At 38.2% G+C, this 22069-nt stretch overlaps 1 protein-coding gene across 1 annotated transcript in view; it reads right to left on the bottom strand.

The window, feature by feature from the left end:
* Window positions 1-22069, bottom strand: part of alka (alkaliphile) — a 152550-nt gene that overhangs the window by 50727 nt on the left and 79754 nt on the right. The gene's annotated exons all lie outside the window — the stretch shown is intronic.

Genomic DNA, 22069 nt, shown 5'->3' with positions numbered 1-22069 from the left:
TCACTTCTCCACTTGTCTGCCCAACACCGATGCAAATTGAACAGATACAGATGACGCTGCTAGTCTACTAGAACATTTCAGGTTCTAAAACTCATGAGATCGAGAAACTTTAGGTGGAGCAGGAGGAGAAGAAGTGGCATAACTATAACGCGGGTGTACAGAACTAGATTCGTTCGCCGATAATGCAATTTAGATTGATTAAAACTGTCACGACTGAACGTGACATTGAAAGTCGACTCTTTATCACCATTATTGCACTTCATCTATCAATTTGTTTGACTTGTCCGCCCCAAAGTGCCACATAGCATTTGCAACTGTATTGCTTTTTGTTCACGTTTTGTTGTGCTGCCACATTAAGCAGCATTGGATCGGTTATTGTGTGAGTACAAGCATTCACGAATTTATTTGTTTGACAAGTGAAAAAGCATTATGCAACTTAATCGTTGTGATTGGCTTTTGGAATTTCTAAGAAATCGATCCGGATTTCTTGTATCCGTTATTCATAAGAATCCCTTGGAATGGGTATCCAGCAGCTCATTATTTACCTGCCACAAATTGTACCCATAGCCATATGGAAAAACTCATACATTCCGAAAAAAGAACAATTATTTGCCGTCACACGTAACGATCCAAGAACTACAAAAAGCATTCTAACCTCCATGCAGGTTGGCAGACGGAACCCGTCTCATAAATAATCGACGCAGGCATGCATTCTTCCACGATGCATCCAAGGGTGCATTGTAGGCCATTTGATAGATTTTTTTTTTCCGTAGAACACTTCCGCGAAATACAAAAAAATAATGTGTGTACACTTCTTGCATGGACGAACAAACCCATTGTACTTGCTTGTCATTGAAACAGCCCGATTTCCTGCCGCCTAGTTGAATTTTTCAGTGCAGTGTCCCCGTCAGGCCCCTGCAGAGCCCGAAAGGAAGGCATGTGGGAAACAACAAACAACAAACAAGGCTGATAATTATGATTGAGAATCTGGGGTAGACTATTTTTAGTGCCAACAAAAAATCTGGGATATTTTTATGCATGTTGCAACATCATTACGAGCACGTTTCTGCGTCAGCGTGAGAGATGTCGTGGGTACGTATTATCATTGATTTCAATCTGTGTTGATAATGAGGCATATGATGTATATTCGTCAGTCTGTACCTTCGCTTCAGGTGGATCTACGATCAAGTACAACATTTGGTAATCTGTATTGCTTGCTGTTATATGAACATTCGCTTTTCAGTTACATTGCCATGTGATCGGAGAACCTTGAATGAAAAGGGTTTAGTCAATGGACATTGAGCAAACGGAAAGCGGGCAACACTGGCACGCTAGTTGCAAGCTTGTCGTCAATCACTTGTGGACACTTACATACGATTTATTTTATTCACAAATAAGTGTTTTTTTCCGTGACGGAAAACTCGAATATCAAGGAGTCAAGCCACTACCGGAATAATTAGAACCTGTGTCTACGGTTTTTCCGAGCTTCTTCTGGTTTCCCCTGGAAATGGCTACTTCTGGAATTAACTTCCAATTTCCGAAATTTTTCTGCCTTTCTTTGAATGTGAAATCCGATTTTTTTTCTGAAAGTTTCTTTAAATTTCGCCAGAAGTTTCTCAATTTTTGTCTTGGAAGTTCCGCGGATGTTTTTCCGACTTCTCTCAGAACTTTCTTCAAATTTCCTCCAGAAGAGCTTCTTTCTTCTTTCTCTGGATGTTGTTTTCAGCTTCCTCCAACTTTCAACTTCTTCCAGAAGTTAAAAATTTTGCTTTCAAAAACGGCAAAAATATAAAATTATTTAAAATAGTAAATACCGATAAATACCGATTTTTTAAAACCTTTCATACCGATAAGCTTTAAAACATTCTGGCAACGCTGCCCTGTGCCCCAGAGCTACACGGAGATGAAAAACTACTTAAAATTAAGTACTTTTCCCTCAATTCCGGGGTTCAGCCCAATAACTCAAATTTGAGTAAATCGCATATAGTAGTTTCCATTTAACACCAGCAAAAAAAAATATCTACACTACACTACAGTTTAATTCGCGTAAATTTGAGAATATGCAATTTACTCAAAAGTAACTTATTGGGCTGAACTATATCGTTGGGTCGAATCTCTCGTTCCTTTTTTGACAACAATAACGAGTGCAAGTGAGAGGCTGAAGCCAATATTAAGTAAAAAGAACTCAAATTTTGGGTAGTATTTTTTCTCCGTGTAGTCTAAAAAAGAATGGCCGCATTACCTTGACAGTTAGCCTTTTCGGTCACTCTGTAACTCTTTACTCCTATGGTAAAATCCCATAAGCAAACGTCACTCTATGCGAGAAACATGTTAGACATTACCTTACTCTTTCACTCCAGTGAAAAATCTCATAAGATCCTGTTAATCTTTGCTGGCTCGCTGGTACCATGGTAGAGTAAAGAGATAAGACAAAATTCGCTAGCCTTCGGGATTTTACCAAAGAGATTGCTGACGTTTATCGTACGCACACAACGTCACGTATAGGTAAACGCAAAATGTTTTCATCAGGAAAAAAAAAATTCATAGCGGAAATTTTTGCCCGATGAAAACAAATCACTGACACAATCACACTTTAGCAATCTCTACAGGAGTAAAGAGCTAGAAAGGCACCGTCAACGTCAATACTTACACGTTATTTCAAAACTACTCCAATTTGGGTAGAATCAACCCAGATCGGTCACAACTGAACCTACTCAAAAATGGGTAAACTATGTTGGGAGTGACAAGCTGACACATGAGCAATATTGGCATAGATCCGACCGACGTTGTTCAATTTTTAACCTGTTACTCCCAACATAGTTTACCCATTTTTTGATAGATTCAGTTTGACCGATCATGGTGGATTTTACTCAAATTTGGGTAGTTTTCAAATAGCGTGTACTGAGCATGCAACCAAATATCTGATTTTCTTTCACAAGGGCCAATGTCACAAATGTAAACACTAACTTTTCCATGAATTTCTTGAGAATGAAAACTCGCTCAAGTAAGCCACCACGATGTTTGTGTATAGAGAAAGTCCCCATAGCTGATAGAATTGCTGGGTTACATGGATTGACTTTGAATTAAAAGATATTTATGAAAGAAGCCATTGCTTACGTTTCCGACATTGGCCCATATGAAGATTCAGTGTCGAATAACGAAAATTTAATTTTGACAGATCGATGTCCAACTATACTAGTTATACCACAGAGGAAACACAAAAAAGAGGTCAACTTTTAGTCAGTAGTTTTGCATGAAGTTCCATATATGTTATGTGCTCATTAGCATAATTATTTTTACATTGTTAGATTGATATAGAGTAAACGCTCCTATAGTTGCGGTACGTTAGAAGCGTTAGGTCCCTATATATAGTTGTGTATTGAGTCTCCATGCACAACTAAAGGAACCTAACGCTTCTAACCTACCGTAACTATAGTAGCGTTTCCCCTAGTTATAATTAAAAATCCATACTTTAATTCTTAGTAATATCAACAATTTTCTTTTCATTATTGCAGTTTGGAAAGTGTCTGACTTCTATTTGTCTTTCAGAAATAGGAAGAAATGAGTGATATTTTTGAGTTCCTTGAATGGTTATAGCCCTTAGTTAAGCTCGTGCTTATGAGTTTCATATTCTTCAGTAGTTGCATAACAAAAGAAAATTTGAGTCATCTCCCACACCTGGACCCTACCTATCGACCCATCAACTCATGAACCGGGGACCAACGGCTTTACTTCCCATCCGAAGGAAGGCGTGATCAGAGATGTTATGCCTCAGAACATCCCGGCGGCGCCAACTGGGATTGAACCCAGGCCTGCTGGGGTGAGAGGTAATCACGCTTACCACTACACCACCGGCGCCGTTAAATGATAAATGGATGTACACTCATAAAATAAATCACATAACCAGTGGAAAATATCCATTTGAATTTCACATAACTTTCATGTGATCCCATAATTGGAAATTGCACCACTAAATCACATGAACGTTATGTGTCCAATGAAATCTATATGATTTCTCATATAGAATTTCTAATGCTATGTGATATTCAGGCAAAAATCATTGTTTTTGTTTTTGGAAAAATACTATGTGCGTTCCTAATAGAAACTAAGTGAAAACTTTTTTCAGTGTAGTTGCTTGCTGATTATTCCAGTGATGACTTTGTACTTCAACTTGTAATAAAAATGTGTAGTTTTCTGAAAAATCACATATTACTACAAATTCACCTTCCTGAAGATTTGGTTTTGTATTCTGCAAAAACATATCAAATCATCAAATTTCTTTAAGTTGTGAATAATCAAATTAACATTGCACATTATGTGTTCCTGAACTAGTTAACAATTTACAGTTCACAAAGGTTGAAAACCAAACTTGTACTTCACTATTTATTTCTTTGAATCGGTTGTAGGACTCCCGTAAAGTGCTCGTCATTAACCTTTATTGAACTGACTGACGCTTACCATCTTTTCTTATTGTTACGCAATCACGCTGCCCAGGCATTGCTCTGCTGGTTTCATCGTCTTCAAAAAACTGCAGAACAACTTCCTTCGTATCATCACTCAATCCACTGCCTAACCTCGAAGTAATAGTGGAGTGTACACCTTTATCGTTTAAAAGTTATAAGATTGTGTTGCCATATACCTGGTTGTGTTAAATGTGTCCATAATTTTCTGAACTGTCCATGATCTAGGTAATACCGTCAAGAGCTGAAATTTCTCAGTTTTCGTTGTATCTCCTTTCGAAAACTTTAGATCTAAGTTTGCTGCTGCATTTTCATGATATTTCTGCACAGCATAATTTACACAACTCATTTTTTTTTTCAGATCAATTGGTGATGTCAAAATACTAGATATAGATTTGTTGAATAGTTCAATATTAACGCTTTGTGAATATTCACCAACATTAGAGTCGATTGTTTCTACCGATGTTGTTGATGGCACAGTTACTAAAGTTTCCTGACTTGAAACATTCATGTTGATATCTTGTTCATCGCAGTTTGATAACTCGTTGATACTTGATAGTTCGGTACGTTTAGAAAGCTGTATACGACAAGAATCACAATTTTTTAATTTACTGTTAAGTTGGTTCTGTTCCTCAAAACCCAGATCAACCAATTTATGTATATTCGTTTATCCGTGAGATTTTGGCAATTTTGCGAGCAACTTTTTTTTAACACGTTTAGGCACTTATAATAAGAAGTATTCATTTTAACTACCACTTCGTCTTCTGAATTACTGAACTTAAGCAGGTCACTTTCACAGATACACAGCGAATTATATTCTAATGTTGATTACGTGTCAGATTTGGCTTATATATGGACGTAGGTAATTCAAAAACAACCCACTTGGTACCATGAATTGCTTATTAGCAGCAAGTTTATACCTATGTTGTGCATGATAAAAGGTCGCATTGTTTTATTTTTATATATTAGAAGACATTTAATATATGGATGAGCCACCAAGTGCATTTTGATTCTAAAATTTTCTGATCTTTCGTAAAAAAAAAATTGTTTAAAAATGGACAAAAACTACCAACATTTTAAAACTATCTACTTTCAAACCGCTAATCTCGAAAACGGTGCGACTTAGTAAAAAATTACCTGGGTGCTTTTTTATTGTAAATTTGTTAGTATACCATTATATAAAGTCGAAAAGGACATTTTTCCAAAAACTTGTGTTTTTTTGTAAATCATAACTTTTTTTCCATAATTTCTTCATCTTAACCTATAGTGCAATAGATGGCACTTGTTATCCCTTAAAACATATCAACAAATAAAAAAAATACAAAAAATAATTTTTGAGAAAAATTGTTTTCAAGACTTTATTTGAAATTAAAACAAACATTGGGTAATTTTTTTAGAGTACATATTTGTTTTCAAATAGATAATGGACTGCAATATTGCCGATCGGGCAAACAGTTTTCGAGTAAAAATTTTCTGAAGATAAGCTTGATATTTTTCAATAGGCCCTTTTCAAAAATAAGGCTGGATTCAAATTAGCGATATGAAGATGCAAAATGGCATAGTCGGTCATAAGGAACGTTTCTGCAAATTTTCAACCAAATCAAAATATACAAAAACAAACCGATTTCCGAATTCGTAGGGAATGCTCTCATTGCTTTTCCACTGTTGACAAAAGCTCACAATTATTAATGTTGTCCTTGCCGTCGACAATCACATTCCGCCACCACAACAGGGACAAAACGCATACATTTTCTAATGTTCAAAGTGACCCTGAAACCGGCCATCATGATAACTCCCCCGTCGGGTACATGAGTTTAAATGCAGGCTCTTTTGTTTTACCGTAATTTCCCTACATGCAATCAACATTCCTGGCCGTATCTTATCGTTGCACCGTTATCTCGTTTGGCAATGAGCTATATTATTCCTGGTCATCCTCACAACACGGTGCTGCGGGTGGTACTTTGCTACATGATGATGACCTTTTTGCTTCCTCGCATGCTTCATCCCGAGTGCAACTGCCTCACTCGCACACACAAATGAAAAATCGAACCCCGAACGTCACTCAAAAACGCGATGGCAATGGCACACAATCCTCCCAATGGGACTGACATTTCGATTTTCCATTTAGTCTAGCGGACTGGCTCCATCCGCCACGGCTGCGGGCGCTCTCTTCCTTCCTCTTAATCATTAAGTGCTGCTGTTGGTGCCGCAGCACAACAGTTTTGGTAAATGTGAAAGTGGGTGGAACATTGACGGATAGAACATCAAGCTCAAAACAAACAGAGAAAGAAAAAAACCAGTCAAGGTTAGGTACTGGGAAATGGAAGGAAATTCTGCATTTGATGAGAGTTGGTTGCTGTTTGTTGATTGGAAATTGGAAAATAAGTCAAGTTTAAATTGTACCTCAATTATTATGGGCGTAGTGGAGGAATGTAAAGGTAGAAGTGAGAATGCTTTTGAAGATTCTTTGAAATCTGCGGATTTGTTTATTGAAATTCAGAGGATCGTTGAGTCAGGTAGAATGTTTCCTTACAGATGGGAGATTTGCTTCTTGAAATACAATTCTGTTTCATTATACCGGAAAATGTGAAATGGATGAATTGCTCCATCCAATGGCAATGCTCAATTCATGATGGAGCGTTTCTTCCATAGCAGTTTATCCATCTCCAAATTCGAAGCTTTTTATTCATATCCGGAATCAGTTTTGAGTTTTGAAAGACGCAGATAACTTTTCCTCGGTTTCTGACAGCAAACGTTGTCCATTTATTTATACATTCTGACGAATCAGAACCATCATCGAACAGGCTCTTATCATGAACAGTACACACTACAGACTACACTCATCCTTTCAAGTTTTCAAGCCTACAAATAGAATAAAATATACCAACCTACCCAATCGAGGGCATGGAAATAGTCAGACGTGAAACTTTTAGGCTGAATCATCCAATTTAGAATGTCCTCGCCTCGTCCGACGTTGCTATTTATCAGCCTCTTGGGATCGAACAGGATACACACTGACTGAAAGGAGTGGTATCTATATATGAACATACTTACCGCACGGCGGAGCTTTTTTTGGTCGAATCCTTTGTGGATGGTGCTGAAATAACACATATTTACATGTGTACAAAATTAGCACGTGCATGCTAGAGTGATCGCCGGTTGATAATACGCATTCGTTCAAAAGAGCACTTAGCGTAGTTTGACGGGCGTTGACCATGAACGGATATGTGCTTCCGAAACAGTACCGCTAAAATTGTCTTGCAGTGTCACGTGATGATGGAGCATTTGAGAATTTTTGGGATTTACGCTGTTGTTGAATTGTATGAGGATGGTAAGATTTGCCTTAGGCCTTGTTGGTAACAGCCGAAATTAATCAAATTCTTTAAACTTTATTCACCAACCAATGTATTTCAGCGAATGAAAGTTATAAAATTCCTGCGGAATACTCAGTTAAGTTAAGCTGAGTTAGGATAAGTATCATGTAATGCTTACATTTAGTGATTCTCGCTGTATGGCACTATAATTGCTTGAGAGATCCAACAACTCTCGTAGGTTTAGGAAATCTGTAGGTTTAAGTTTAGTTTACTAATGTGTGCCTTGGTTCTAGATATAAAGTCTCACCTATCAACGGTAACAGAACAGCCGAATTTGCTGGTAGTTATAAGTAATCTTTTAGCCGTAGGTACCTATTCAGATGTTTGTGTTTAGGATCATGTTTAAGGTTTAAATGCTGTTTACCTCACCTTTTTCCGGGCCAAATATAACTTAAGCAGAAGGTAAGTAGAAGTTCTAGTTGTTCATCGATACCTTAATAATAGCACGCAATAGGTTAAGAATCTTCTTGTCATACTATTTCATATTCTCACCCTTGATTAAGAATCAATAATTTACAACTAATATTTAGCATTCAAGTTCACTAGGTAGTTCACTAGGTTTAAGCAGTAGATTTAATGTATATAATAAGTATATATATAAGTAGTTTTTAATTTTCGCAATTGGCAGCGCAATTTCACTTTTGATTGCCTTCGTTCCATTGATTTGTTTGTTTACACTGACCATTTTGTCCTCTCACCTCTTAACAATCCCTCGTATTGCGATGGGTGTGGTTGCACTTACTCGTCAGTGGCGTAGATCAGCGGTGGGTGTACGTGACACACATTTGAAGCGGGCGTAACCAACAGGCCTATTTATGTTTTATAATTTTCCAGTATTTGACTTGACATCTGTTCCTCAATGTTAAGATCGAAGAGTGCTGTGCTTGCAGATGGAAGCGAAAAATTTCTTCCCGTCTAATTTTTGGATTTTGCGTTGATCCGGATTTTTATTTTTAACAGTAAAGTGATATTGGTGACGAACAGATACTTGAATTTTCTGAACCGAAGTCCACAGTATATGCACAGACAAACAGACATTACACATTGTATATTTATCACTGTAAAACATCGTCGCTAAAACATTACCGCCATCTGTTGAGTACACTGTGGTGGGTAGTACACTGAACATATGGCGGTAGTATGTAAACGTCAAATTTAAGGGAAATGACTATGCGCGCCATAGGTGGTCGTACTACCAACTACGATACTTTTAAATTGACCGTTAAATGCTTGTTGGATGAACAACTTGCGAGAGTTATGTCTGTTTGTCTGTGGTATATGTATTATATCAGAGGCCAAGAGATATTTCAAGACTACATTCGGGACATTCCGTGCAAGCTCTACCACAAACCGGATTACCCTGTCAAGCATGCTTGGCATACACAGTTTTGGCACAAACGAAGTGACAGACGACTAACTGGCGAAGAAATCAATCAAAATAATGTGGTTCACTGTAATAGAATTTTCTTAGAAGCTTGTCCCATCATCCACCAGATGGGTTAGTATTTTTGTTTTGGTTTAGCACAAAGTTGATTTTGTGTACAATGATTCTTTGACAGTGTGCAAAGAGTGTATCATTTTGTATGCATTTCAGTTTTGAGTAGAGTGAAAGAGATAGAACCAAAACATTCTAGTACATTTGGTGAAAGTTCAATCCAGTAGTAATGTTGCCATGTGGTACAATCCAGTAGTAGTGGTGTTGCCATGTGGTACACTGAAACATTGCAATAGCAGGTTAGTCACCAAAGTTTTCGAACCGCTCCGTCTGTCACTTCGTTTGTGGTTTTGATCACGAACTGCTCATTTGCTAATAACTTTGCACACAGTTGATAAAACATAGTTCTGTTTGAAGCAGTAGATAGAATAAAGTTTAATCTTGTTATAGATACGTAAAAAAAAAAGTAGATTTAAATTCCAGTAATAAACTGTATTTGTTTTTGTGTTGTAAAAATGAAATGAGAAATGCTCACTGCACATCTCGGACTTTAAGTGTAAAAATTCATTGGTGTTGATTCAAATGCTAAGATTTACCTACTCTTTGCATATCTATAGCAAGCTAAATATGATCCTAATCTATCAATTACTTTAAAGAAAAACAAATGTCATCAACTGAGTGAAAAGTTATTAACAAATGAGCAGTTGGTGTGTACAACTGTGCATGCCAAGCATGCTGTCAAGTGAACCCTCCACAATTGTGACTTGCCCTTCAACACATCAAGCCAGCTTATTAAGGTCACTTGACCAGATTTGGTGAGTTCGTTCCATTTTGTCCTTTATAATATTTTCATACTAAATTTCCGAGTACTAGTACTAGACTAGTGGTACTACAAACATTAATTAATTAATTTAGCTTTATTTAGGAGGCTTTCAGCCTTAGGCTGCGTACTACAAACATTTCCAACTCATTTAATACGCGTCAATCAAGCAATACCGGTTGATTGAAAATAGCGATAGAGCTGTCTCCTTCTAACTCCCGGATTTAAGCTTCTTGCAATTATTTATATAAAAGATGAAATCAACCAGCATCAATATCAACCAAGTTCAAAATCACCGAAAAACATACACTAATAAAAATTCAATGATTATTTTTATGTGTCCCACACATGAATTTTCACAATGTGATAAACAAATGATATCTATATATGTGCCGGACACATAGTTCTTATGTGTACACATAAAATTCATGTGTAACCACACATACTATTCATTTGACTCATACATTTCAAGTGTACTTCTGAGTGGATTCGGTTTATGTGTAGACACATGGAAATCATGTGGAATTTTACATAGAAATACGCCAATAAAAATGTGTCGAATTTTATGAGTGTAGGATTAGAAGATATGTTAAATTCTAGAGTCTGGGACATTACGAAATTCAAGTCAGCATTCCGGCGGCTTTTGGACAGTGTATATGCATCTAATCCAACACACTTAGAAATTATTATTTTTACACGAGACATAATTCAGCTTTGACGTAAATCATGGAACGTAAACAAACATGGCATGTAAAATTAAGTGTCCTGAAACTGAAACATATGCAACTCGACCATAGGCGTAGCTAGAGGGGGGAAGGGGGGGGGGAGGGGGAGACTGCCCCCCCTCCCAAACTCAGCAACACAAAGGTTTTCGGGGAAATGGCGTTCGGTGAAATGGCATTCAAAACCTGGCGACGCCCTTGAACTCGACGAAAAGTGCGTTTGATTGAATTGATTTTCTCGTTTCTCTGATTCTTATGTCAAAAGGGCCGCTCGCATGTGTCGGTCTCAGGGCACTGAAATTTACATGTCTTTTTCATGCAATATGGGTGTCTACCAAGGGGTAGGTCACTTCACACACCAATCTTTCATTATCTTTTTTGTCAGTGTACCGCATGTGTGCCGCAGGTGTGCCGATGTTGCCAGTCATAGAGCAAGCTGCGATTGTTTGTAAAATATCCATCCCGGCAACCTAGTATTTTTGACACCTTGAATGTTTTGGTTTGAAATCGCAGCATAAATCGGATTGAGAATGACGCGGGAAGTGGCAGGTGGTCGAAATTTTGATGTTTTGTGTTCATAGGATAATAAAAGTCCTGTGTTATAGGGTATTATAATGCCCTCAAAGGTAGACCAGAAGCCTAGCCTTTTGTGATGTGAACAACAACGGTCTATCCGGTGGGGAACATTGTTGGAGACCGGACTATAGAGGATGATGAATATGACTTCGGTAGTTTGTTTAGTGTGAGTTGCAGCATTATTTGAATTAAGGGTGCTAATGGGGTATGATTAAGTCCTCTTGGGCTCATTATAGAACCTACATTTCGTATTTAGATCTATAAGTGAACTGCTGGTCTGAGTTCCTTTGGTATATTCAACTAAAGGATGTTCCTGAATCAGTCAAACAGCACGTAATGTTTTTTTTCCTTTGATTTATTTTCCGTCGATCTTGTTTTCCGTGCTGAGCACCAATGCTATCGACACCATGAAAGCAGCTCCCACACCTGGACCCTACCTATCGACCCATCAACTCATGAACCGGGGACCAACGGCTTTACTTCTCCGACTGGGATTGAAGCCAGGCCTGCTGGGGTGAGAGGCAATCACGCTTACCACTACACCACCGGCGCCGCTAGCACGTAATGTTGTGAACAACTTCAATGACAGTTGTCCAGCAGTGCTCCCATTTTATTTGCACCAATCCAATGCCTACGAGATTGTGCCGAAGGTCTGCCAAGCAGTGCTGAATCTAATTTCGGCATAATGTGCTGAGTGACTTACCCCTTTGTTGTCTACGGAATGGGCTTGATGAGTAGAAGTGGAAAATTGACATCCGCAGCCATTTTAGAATTCAAGATGATGGACCAAAATCCAATATGGCGGCCGTGGGACAGATATGCATCTAAACCCACACACTTAGAAAAGTTAATGTAAATGTACACACTAAGATTTTTTTACAGGAGTCAGTATTTTTTTACTGGGTTTTTGAATTGCTGAAAAAGTCAGTAAAAATTCAAATGACCGTTATCCGTAAGGAATCAATGGAATCGACCAATTTTATTTTCTATCATTTAATGGGGTTAACAGAACTAAGTATGTACAAGTTCAGAACAAATATTCTCATTAATAAATTTTCCACAAATTTTTAAACTTTTACCGAACAGTTCCGCAATTCAAAAACTCGGTAAAACCGTACTGACTCGATTAGTGTGTAGGTGCTCTGAGACTGACATATACGAGCGTCAATTTTGACATAAAATTGAGTCATAATAGACGCGAAATTCAGCTCAATCAAACGTACTTTCGAACTTCTTAGTCTCGGAGCACTTAATTGTACATGACATGTTTGTTTACGTCTCATCCTTTATGTCAAAGATGGATTCCGTCAGAGTACACGACGTTAGGCATACGGTCATTAGGCATACGGACGTTAGGCATACGGACGTTAGGCATAATGTACGGTAGGCATAATGGACGTTAGGCATAAAGGACGTTAGGCATAAAGGACGTTAGGCATGATCTATCCGATGAATTCCAGAAGGATGATAATGGGGACCGTCTATTGATTGCTGACATCAGCGACAATAATGAAAGAGCCTTAATTTTTGGGACTCATGAAAACTTGCGACGTCTTGGACAGTATTTGGTTGCAGATGGTACGTTTGCCACAGTTCCTTGTTTGTTTCGGCAACTCGTCACTGTTCATGGAGGTATCGCTCCCTCATATCAGCAGACGGTTCTGCTAGTATTCATGCTGATGAGAACAAAAACATAATCATTGTATCGAAAAGTATGGGAGTAAATCCTGGAAGCAGCAGGTATGTTTTTTGTTATTGAATGAAAAACCACAGAATTCACCATTCTTCATTTCATGAGCTGTTCTTTGGCATCATCTATTATTCAACATAAGCAGTTTTTTTGTTATTGAATGAAAAATCACAGAATTCACCATTCATTATTTCATGAGCTGTTCTTTGAGGAAAACGATTTCTTCTTTGACATTTCCGGAGAACTTCGAGATTAGGGCGTAATTGCTTTTGTAAGCAAACACTTCATTTGACGATTTCTCGCGAATTAAAGCTCAATCTAAAAAACTAACAACACAAACAGATAGATGAATGGTTCCTCTATTATTTGGTATAGTTTGTTTACGAGATTTTTCTTTTATTCACGAGAAATCAGCGATTGACAAGCTTGTTTACAAAAGCAACTACGCCCAAATCTCAAAGTTCTCCGGATTTGCAATATGTGTGTAAGAATATATTACAATAAATGTGTTCTCTATTATTTCTAGATGCGATTGATTTCAAGATGTAGTAAAAAACTATGCCGAGTTTTTAATGCCAACTTACTTAACGCTACTAATCTTGGATCTAAGTAAATATGTAGTTACGTCACTTATGATATGATAAATAATGGATTTCATTGTTTACCATGCTCGAAACAGGTTTCTAGAGTTGCACAGCAGCAAATTATTTTATGCCTAACGTCCATTATGCCTAACGTATATTATGCCTAACGTCCATTATGCTAATGACTTTATGCCTAACGTCCATTATGCTTAATGTCCGTATGCCTAACGTATTTATGCGAGGTGCGCGCCCTTCCAGATATAAGTGCGTGTGTTTTAAAATACATCGTAGTAATTTAAATACTTTGAAGACAGTAATAATTTGAATTTAAATACTTTAAGCGGTATTGAAAGCAATTAACAAATAATATTGAAAATAATTTAAATATAAAATTTTGAGAGTAATGCAAGTTTTAATAGAAACTAAGGGTGTATTTTAAGTATTTAATGCAGTAATGGTAAGATTTTAAATATTTTGTCAGCAGGCTGTGTAGTATTAATAAACTAGTGCGTGCTCCTCGTATTTATGCCTAATGGGGTAGACTCATTCCGTCACGTGTAAGATTAGGTATTTCTAAGTGTGCATGCAATATGGGTATCTACAGAATGGGCTCGATGAGTAGAATCGAAAAATTGACTTCCGTCGCTATTTTGGAATTCAAGATGGTATCTACGGAATGGGCTTGATTAGTAGAAGTTTAAAATCAGCATCCGCTGCCATTGTGGATTTCAAGATGACAGACCAAAATCCAATTTGGCGGCCACTAAACAGCGTATATGCAGCTAAACCCATGCAATGTGGGTATCTACGAAATAGCCTCTATGAGTAGAAGTGAAAAATTGGCATTTACCGAAATTTTTAAATTCAAGATGACGGACCAAAATCCAATATGGCGGCCTTCGGACAGCGTATATGCATATAAACCCATTCAATATGGGTATCTACAGAATGCGCTCGATGAGTACAATCAAAAAACGATGAGTACAATGACGAAAACGACATAAACTTTGTATTTCTTGCGTTCTACACAGAAAGTTCTTACTGATATCTAAGATACCTGGAAATACTTAAAAATACTTACGAAATATTTAGCGTTAGTTTATTACCACCTAGGTTACCACAGTTGCCATACAAATTTAATATTTTTGTTTATCTAATATCATCTATCATTTTTCAGCGAACATTTTTGAAGTACCTATCCTTTGTTAGAAATTCAATCATTTTTGTTGCCTTGAAGTGACGGAATGTTATCCCGATTATGGCTTCAATTTCGAGAACAAATTGAATGATGCCACGCATTATGCTAGCACTCAAATATTTCACGCGATGGTCTAGCTCTGTCTAGCTGATAGTCGTGTGAATCTTCCACCCGTTCCTCGTTGATTTGAATTCCATCATTGTGCAATATGTGAAAATTAGGCTATTGACAGTGTGACACTAACTGAAGTAGTTTAAGCTGATCCGAGCTGAATTAGAAGTTGTGGAGGCTTTCCACACCATTTGCACCTTATTTTAGCCTCCCGAGAATCACATCTCATAGCTTCCAGCCGAATGTGTTTATCTAAAACTGGAAGATAATTTATAGTATTTGGAACCTTCGGCGCTCTTATTCTAAACAATCGAGTTAGCGAAACCCCACTGAACGAAAAGCACATAAAAGGAATTAGGCGATGTAGACCGAGCTGATCGGTGGGGCAACGTTGAGAATCGATGTTATAAACGATTATCAAGTCTGGACAAGATCGAAACGGCATATCCCCTTTTTGATAATTTTGGAATAGTTTAATTACTGCTTCTATAGGCCCTAGGTTTTTAAATCGTGTACCATGAGGTCAGTGAGCAAACTTTCAGAAACGGTTGTGGTATGTTAAAAAATTAATATGGACTATTTTGGAATCAATTTATACAAATTAGCTTTGGATTTATTTATACTTAATACAAACAAGCTAATGAAGTATTCTTTTTATTGTGAGAATTGCATAAATTATTATTTCACAGTATTAAAATGTGTATTCCCTCTTGACAACCTTGCAGACTTCTTCTTTATTTCATCGTGTCGCACGAGTCATCTGGTTGCCTCTATAGAACATAAAGGTAACGAAGCGAGTGTTTTGGTATCCTCAATCATCATACGAAACCTAAAAGCACGAAATCTATGTAGAGTTAAAAAAAAATCATTGACTTCCAGTAGGATACTATCTTAACTTTCTCGTCAGTACGGCGTAATCCAGCAATATATGCTCCTCAAATAGTGGCAGTATGGGGAGGTTCACCATCCCAACGAATAGTTCCAGCTGCAGCAACTGTAAATGGTACGTTTCACTATCGTGGCTCACTAGCAAATGAGCAGCATAGCTTCGGTTGATTTGATCTGCTTGAGCATTGTCAAACACTTTTAAAATTCTGAGGCGAAATAATATGAAGGAAACTCTTGTTCTAAGACCTTGGTGATTTTATTGGACAGTTTAGAATAATGCCAGTTTGACGTCCTTTAATGCCTTCGGAATCTAAATGTTTGGTAGCGCATGGAACAGTCAGTAAGAATAGGTTAGAATAAATCAGTAATTCGAATCGGATGAATGAAAACAGTCCAGTGAATATTCTACCTGGTTAGCTAAAAAATTGTTTACTTTGTTACACTATTTCAAAAATCAAATTATAATACTTACCCGTTAATTAACTTGATTACACATATAATTTAAATTAAAACAGCGAAAATTAGTATAAATTCCACTAAATTCGAGACGAAAAGTCATAAATCGTCCAAGTTAAAACAACAAACAACTATACTAACAACCGGTCACTACGATGAAAACTATCCAGGATTGAAAATACTTAAAAATACTTAAGAATACTTATGACAGATTTAAACATATTTAATTTATATTAGAACTAAAGTTTAGAGTGGGATGCACGTATATAGTTTTGAAATTTGTTCAACTGTATTAAATCGATTTGAATGAATATTTCTTACCAATTTTGGTTCGAATACCTCTTGATTCATCTGCTGGCAGCCCTTACTGGCCCTAACCGGCGACCAACGTGGCTGCCCGCAAAAGCAAACCAAAAGCCGAAGAGGAGGAGGACGTTGAAGTAACCGCTACCAATGTTTCCGGTGAGTGCAAACCCATCAACGATCAACCGGTCGAAATCGAAGTGAAAACCGGTCAGGAAGACGAAGAACAAATCAAGCTGACAGATTATCTTCGTGAACTTTCTCTTTGCATTCCCACGGCCATGTTAAGACCAAGTACAGTATTGTCATGAGACGTGTTCAATTTCACAAGATCGATAGCAATCACTCGTCAGCGCTGTTCATAAAACAGATGCAGACGAACAACAAATTCTACACCTGGGCCGCTATGGATTTAGCCAACGCGAAAACGAAGAACACACATATGTAGTGATGTTCTACTTTAAAGGAGACTGCCGTCGACGGCCGCAGCAAAATCACGGTGGTGTATCGCAGAGACGGGACCGTATCACGATCATCCGGAAGACACAGCAGAAGCACCAAAAGAGGAAGGATGGATGTCCACCGTCAGTAGAACGGGACAGTGGTAATTCAGAGCTTGGTTCGCAGTTTCATCCAGCGGCAATTTGCCAAGCCATAGGAACGGGATTGCTTCGAGGATTATTGTAGTACGTGCGGGTACGTAGTTTGCCGGATTTTGAGTATTTGGTCAGGCAGATCGGGTTCCACCATATCAAGCCGGACAAGCATTCGCCCTTGGTAAGTGTAAGGCAGCTAGGCAGCAATAGGTTCCGTTCACGTTCACAGTTGGTAAGGGTTGAACGAAGGTTATTAAGCAGAGATGATGCAGGATAATCAAATCAATCAATTTAAGTGCCTCCGTGTTTCGCTCATGTTTTTTTTTAATTTTATTGTTGTTTTGAATGACAGCAGCTTTTCGGCTTCGCATGAAGGTGCACCTTCATATGTTGCTGTGATGCGAAAAGTGAGAAAGCAAATGACAGTGATCTTTCTCACTGAGCAATGTGAGTTACTCGAGGTGCATCAAAAGCAACTCAGAAATTGCTCATGATTAGGAGCTGTCTTGCCCCTAGATCTAAACCCACACAATATGGGTATCTACGGAATGGGCTTGATGAGTAGAAGCGGAAAATCAACATCCGGGGGTCGGGGTACCAAAATCTAATATGGTGTTAGAAGTCACAGCGCATATGCAGTTAAACCCATGAAATATGGGTATCCACCGAATGGGCTATGAAATCTATGAAATAAGAATGGAATTTTTATTTTATTGTTTAAAACCTTATTTTTTGTGCAGTTCACCTTTTTCCAGCTAGTCCTTTCAAATACCCTCCATCTGCAGGAGAAAGATCGAAAATCGATCCAATTGTACAAAAGTAATGAATTTTCAATGTTCATAATACCAGATCTACACGTTTCATGCATTTTCAAGACATTTGGCTTCAACTATTTTTGTCGGTCATCGTTCCCCCGCCCCCTCCCCCGCTTGTGAAATTTTCGAGACGAAAAAAAAAGGTTTAACTTCAATCCTGTTCCGTCACCTCTAAATCAAGCTCGATGGCGCCCAAATTTTGCAAATGGTCATTTTTGTAAATTGTTTGTCAAGCTTTCAATCGGTGTGAAAAAAGTGGTGCAGATTTTAAAAACTAAAATAAAAATTTCTTTCTTTCTTCCTAGATTTTACTGCTCATTCGGTTGCATGGGTTTTGATGCATATTCGCTGTTTACAGGCCACCATTTTGGATTTTAGTCCGCCATCAGGAATTCCAAAATGGCAGTGGATGTTGATTTTCCAATTCTACTCATCAAGCCCATTGCGTAGATACGCATATTGCATGAGCTGCATATTCACTGTCCGGAGGATTGGATTCCTAAATGGCGGCGGATGTCGGTTTCTTACTTTGACTGTAATATCAAGGTATTGATTTTTCGTTTGGGGATTTTGTTACCTCAAAATCAGCTAAGGTTAAAATCAGCCTTGATTTTCTACTTTGTGATTTTGCTGATCTCAAGATCAGCAGTGATTTTCGGCCGTTCCTGATTTTGAATTTTTTGAATTTTTCCCATCACTACTTTCCTCAAAAAAATCTCAAAAATTGGTGGTGTTTTCGAAGAATTATGGGTGAAATTGTGTTTCGGGATGATAAATTATAACATTTCTACCAATTTTGGTGGCGAATTACATGAAAAATTCAATGCTGAAGGGCTAATTTTTATTTCACAGCACGATTACTGTTTTTGTGAAGATGATTTTGAGAGGATCTGAATTTTGATATGTCATCAAGAAGCTAGAATTGGGCTAAAAGTTCAAGTCAGCAGGGCAAACGTTCGAGTCGTGTCCCAATCTCATGTAATCACAAATGTCTAACGCATTAATTTACTCGAAATAATCATAGATGTAGTAGAGTGAGACAAAAACCTCGGTTTCTTTATGTCCTTCACTGTTCACACCATCATGAGGTATTTAAAGATTTTCCAATATATATCAAAACTTCTCAAAACTGTCAAAGTTTTGTCCGATTTTTGCCGAAGTTTTGTCCGATTGCTGAAACGAACTGAAGTTCATTTTGAACACTCTTCCAAAAATATCGTTCTACCTATGAATGTACAAAAAACTCATCAAAGTTCTGTAAGAGAATGTTGTGTATGGAATTAGTTTGATTCTAAAAATTCTAAAAATTTTAATTTTTTCAACTAAGGTCAAAATTTTGCCCCACCTTACTCCAAATGACGTGTGTTCGGAGGAGAATTAATATTTGCACACTTTGTTCCAATAAATGAATTTCACATGAGATGAAACAGAGATAGACAAGTGAATGTAAATTCTTATATGCTCCGCTTAAGTAACACGCAATCCAAAAATGTATGGCATTCAATATGTAGTAGTAGTAGTAGTAGTAGTAGTAGTAGTAGTAGTAGTAGTAGTAGTAGTAGTAGTAGTAGTAGTAGTAGTAGTAGTAGTAGTAGTGTTAGATAACCGTAGCACACGAAATTAGTTATAAAATCAGTTGAAATAGATCCGTCGTTCAAACCAGGCCGTGTTGCATTCCTTCTTTATAGAAAACCCAATTTAACCTATGTCCGAAAGGTCACCTCAAGGACAAAAATCGTCACCGGTCGGAATTAACTTGTCATCAAGTGTCCGCTTTGTGCAAGAACGGGTTGGTCGCGAGTTCGCTGCAGATCCGTCTGCCATCAAGGTTCGTGTCGCGAGTTCGCTGCAGATACGTCTGCCAACAAAATTTGGTGCCGAAACCCCGGAAACGACTCCCAATAAGTGAGGTTAGCTCTGCTGAGCATCAACCACGTTCCACACAACTTTTGCCAGAACTTTTTATTGTTTGTCCAGTTAGCGCCAGTAGGACCAGCAAAAAACTATCTCATTTGTCGCCGTCTCGTCGTGTCGTTGGAGCTGGTGACAACTGGATACAAATTAGTAACCATACATCCAGGAAGCTCTGTCGGGTCACTGGTTAGATCAAGGCAAGCACGTGGACTCTCAAGCGAGCCTATCTTCTGGTGGGTATTCTTTTGTTCGGAAAAGTGTGCGTTCGGTAATGAAGAAATCGAGTTTGCGAAAAAAAACTCTGTTCATCACAAAACTCTTGTGCGACGAAGGGAGAACATTCTCGGATCGGCCAAGCTGATCCAACGCTTTCACGAACAATATGATCCCGCCGCGCATGGTAATCAAGTAGCGTTGAGGATCGATCGCCTCGACGAACTGTGGCGGAACTTTGAAAGCATGCAGGATGAAATCGAAGTGATTGAAGACTTTCAAGAAGAATATGCCGAATCTCGCGAGGAATTTCAAGACTTGTACTTTGAATTGAAAGCTTCTTTGATGGGGAAGCTTCCCTAAGAAGTTCCTGTACAAAATGGACGTCCACAGCTTCTTCAGGTTCTCCAACCAGTTGCACCCCCTGTTCACCATGCGATGTCAGTCAAACTTCCGGAGTTGAAAATACCGGAATTTGACAAACAACCAGATAAATTGATAGAGTTTCACTACCTTTTTAAGGCGGTTATTCACTCCAGTTTACAGCTATCAGCTGTAAAAAAGCTTCATTACTTGCGGAGCTCTTTGAAAGGTGACGCTTCTCGTCTTATTTCGTCCTTTGCGATTACTGCAGACAATTATGCAATCGCATGGAAACCTATTTGTGATTGGTATGAAAACACCAACTATCTGGTGAAGCAACACATGTCAGCACTGTTTCGTTTTCCGTCAGTCCGGAAGGGAGTTAGCGGATTAATTCAACCGTCATGTTTGAATCCTCGACAAGCTTGAGGAGCCCGATGCTCACTGGAACTCCTTTCTAGTAGAGCGGTTGAGCAGTAGACTGATGCAAAATTTTAAATTTTCACTCCACAGTGTTCAAACGGTTTAAAATCGGGTCCTGATTAGCCTCCGAAAGTTTAAACTCATTTGATAAGAAACTGACTTGGCACAAACCATTTGAAGTTTATATGGAAATTGCTATGGGATAACAAAACTTTTTGTTTATTGTCTTCTAGCCTTTTTACATATTGTACTGTTAAAAAATTCTATTGCTATTCTTATGGGATTTTTTATCAGCTACAACTTTGCAGAAAATTGTTTTTCAGCCAAAGGTCAAATTAAATAGTTATTAATGGTTTAAGAGATTGATAATCTTATGGCAAGATTAAGCAACTGTATTGTGGGCAACACTGTATTCTGCAGTGTGACATAGTAGTCATGATTTTTGTCCTCTATACTACGCGCCATAAACACCAATGTTGCCTACTGAACAATTGATTGAGCATAATCATAAGACATCAGTGACTTGAATCATTAATATTTTTGTTCCTAACATTTGATCGAAAAGTGGTCTTTAACAAAGTTGTAGCTGAGAAAATTTTCAACAAGTTCAGCTATCATTTTCTAAAGTAGAGTGAACTGGTGAATTTTAAGATAGGTTAAACCGAAATTATGGTTTCTCCATAGTAATTGCCATATAAACTTCAAATGGTTTGTGCCAAGTCAGTTTCTCACTAAATGAGTTCACATTTTGGGAGACTTATCAGGGCCCAATTTGGAACCGTTTGAGCACTGTGGAGCGAAAATTTCAAATTTTGCATCAGTCTAATGAGACGAAAAATCCCTCCCGGCAAGTGTGGACGCATCCGGACGACCGAAAGTATCTAGAGGTCGCTTGGAGGTCGAATCCGTGACATTTGGGCTCGCCGTGTGCTGAACAAACTCGCCGAGGATGAAAGGGAACGACGCGTCCGAAGTCACGAAGTGCTTTTTCGTCGATGATGTTCTGGCTGGAGGGGATGATCTAGAGGAAGTAACCGAAACTTGTCACCAGCTGCAGGATCTCCTTGTTCAAGGAGGATTCACCCTTCGAAAATGGTGCGCCAACGATTTGAGCGTGTTGCGGCATAT

Source organism: Ochlerotatus camptorhynchus, unplaced genomic scaffold, assembly GCF_037179485.1.
Source record: "Ochlerotatus camptorhynchus isolate MF236.1 unplaced genomic scaffold, CSIRO-AGI_Acam_v1.1 ptg000503l, whole genome shotgun sequence".
Classification (NCBI taxonomy): domain Eukaryota; kingdom Metazoa; phylum Arthropoda; class Insecta; order Diptera; family Culicidae; genus Ochlerotatus; species Ochlerotatus camptorhynchus.
This window is presented reverse-complemented; position numbering and strand designations above follow the sequence as displayed.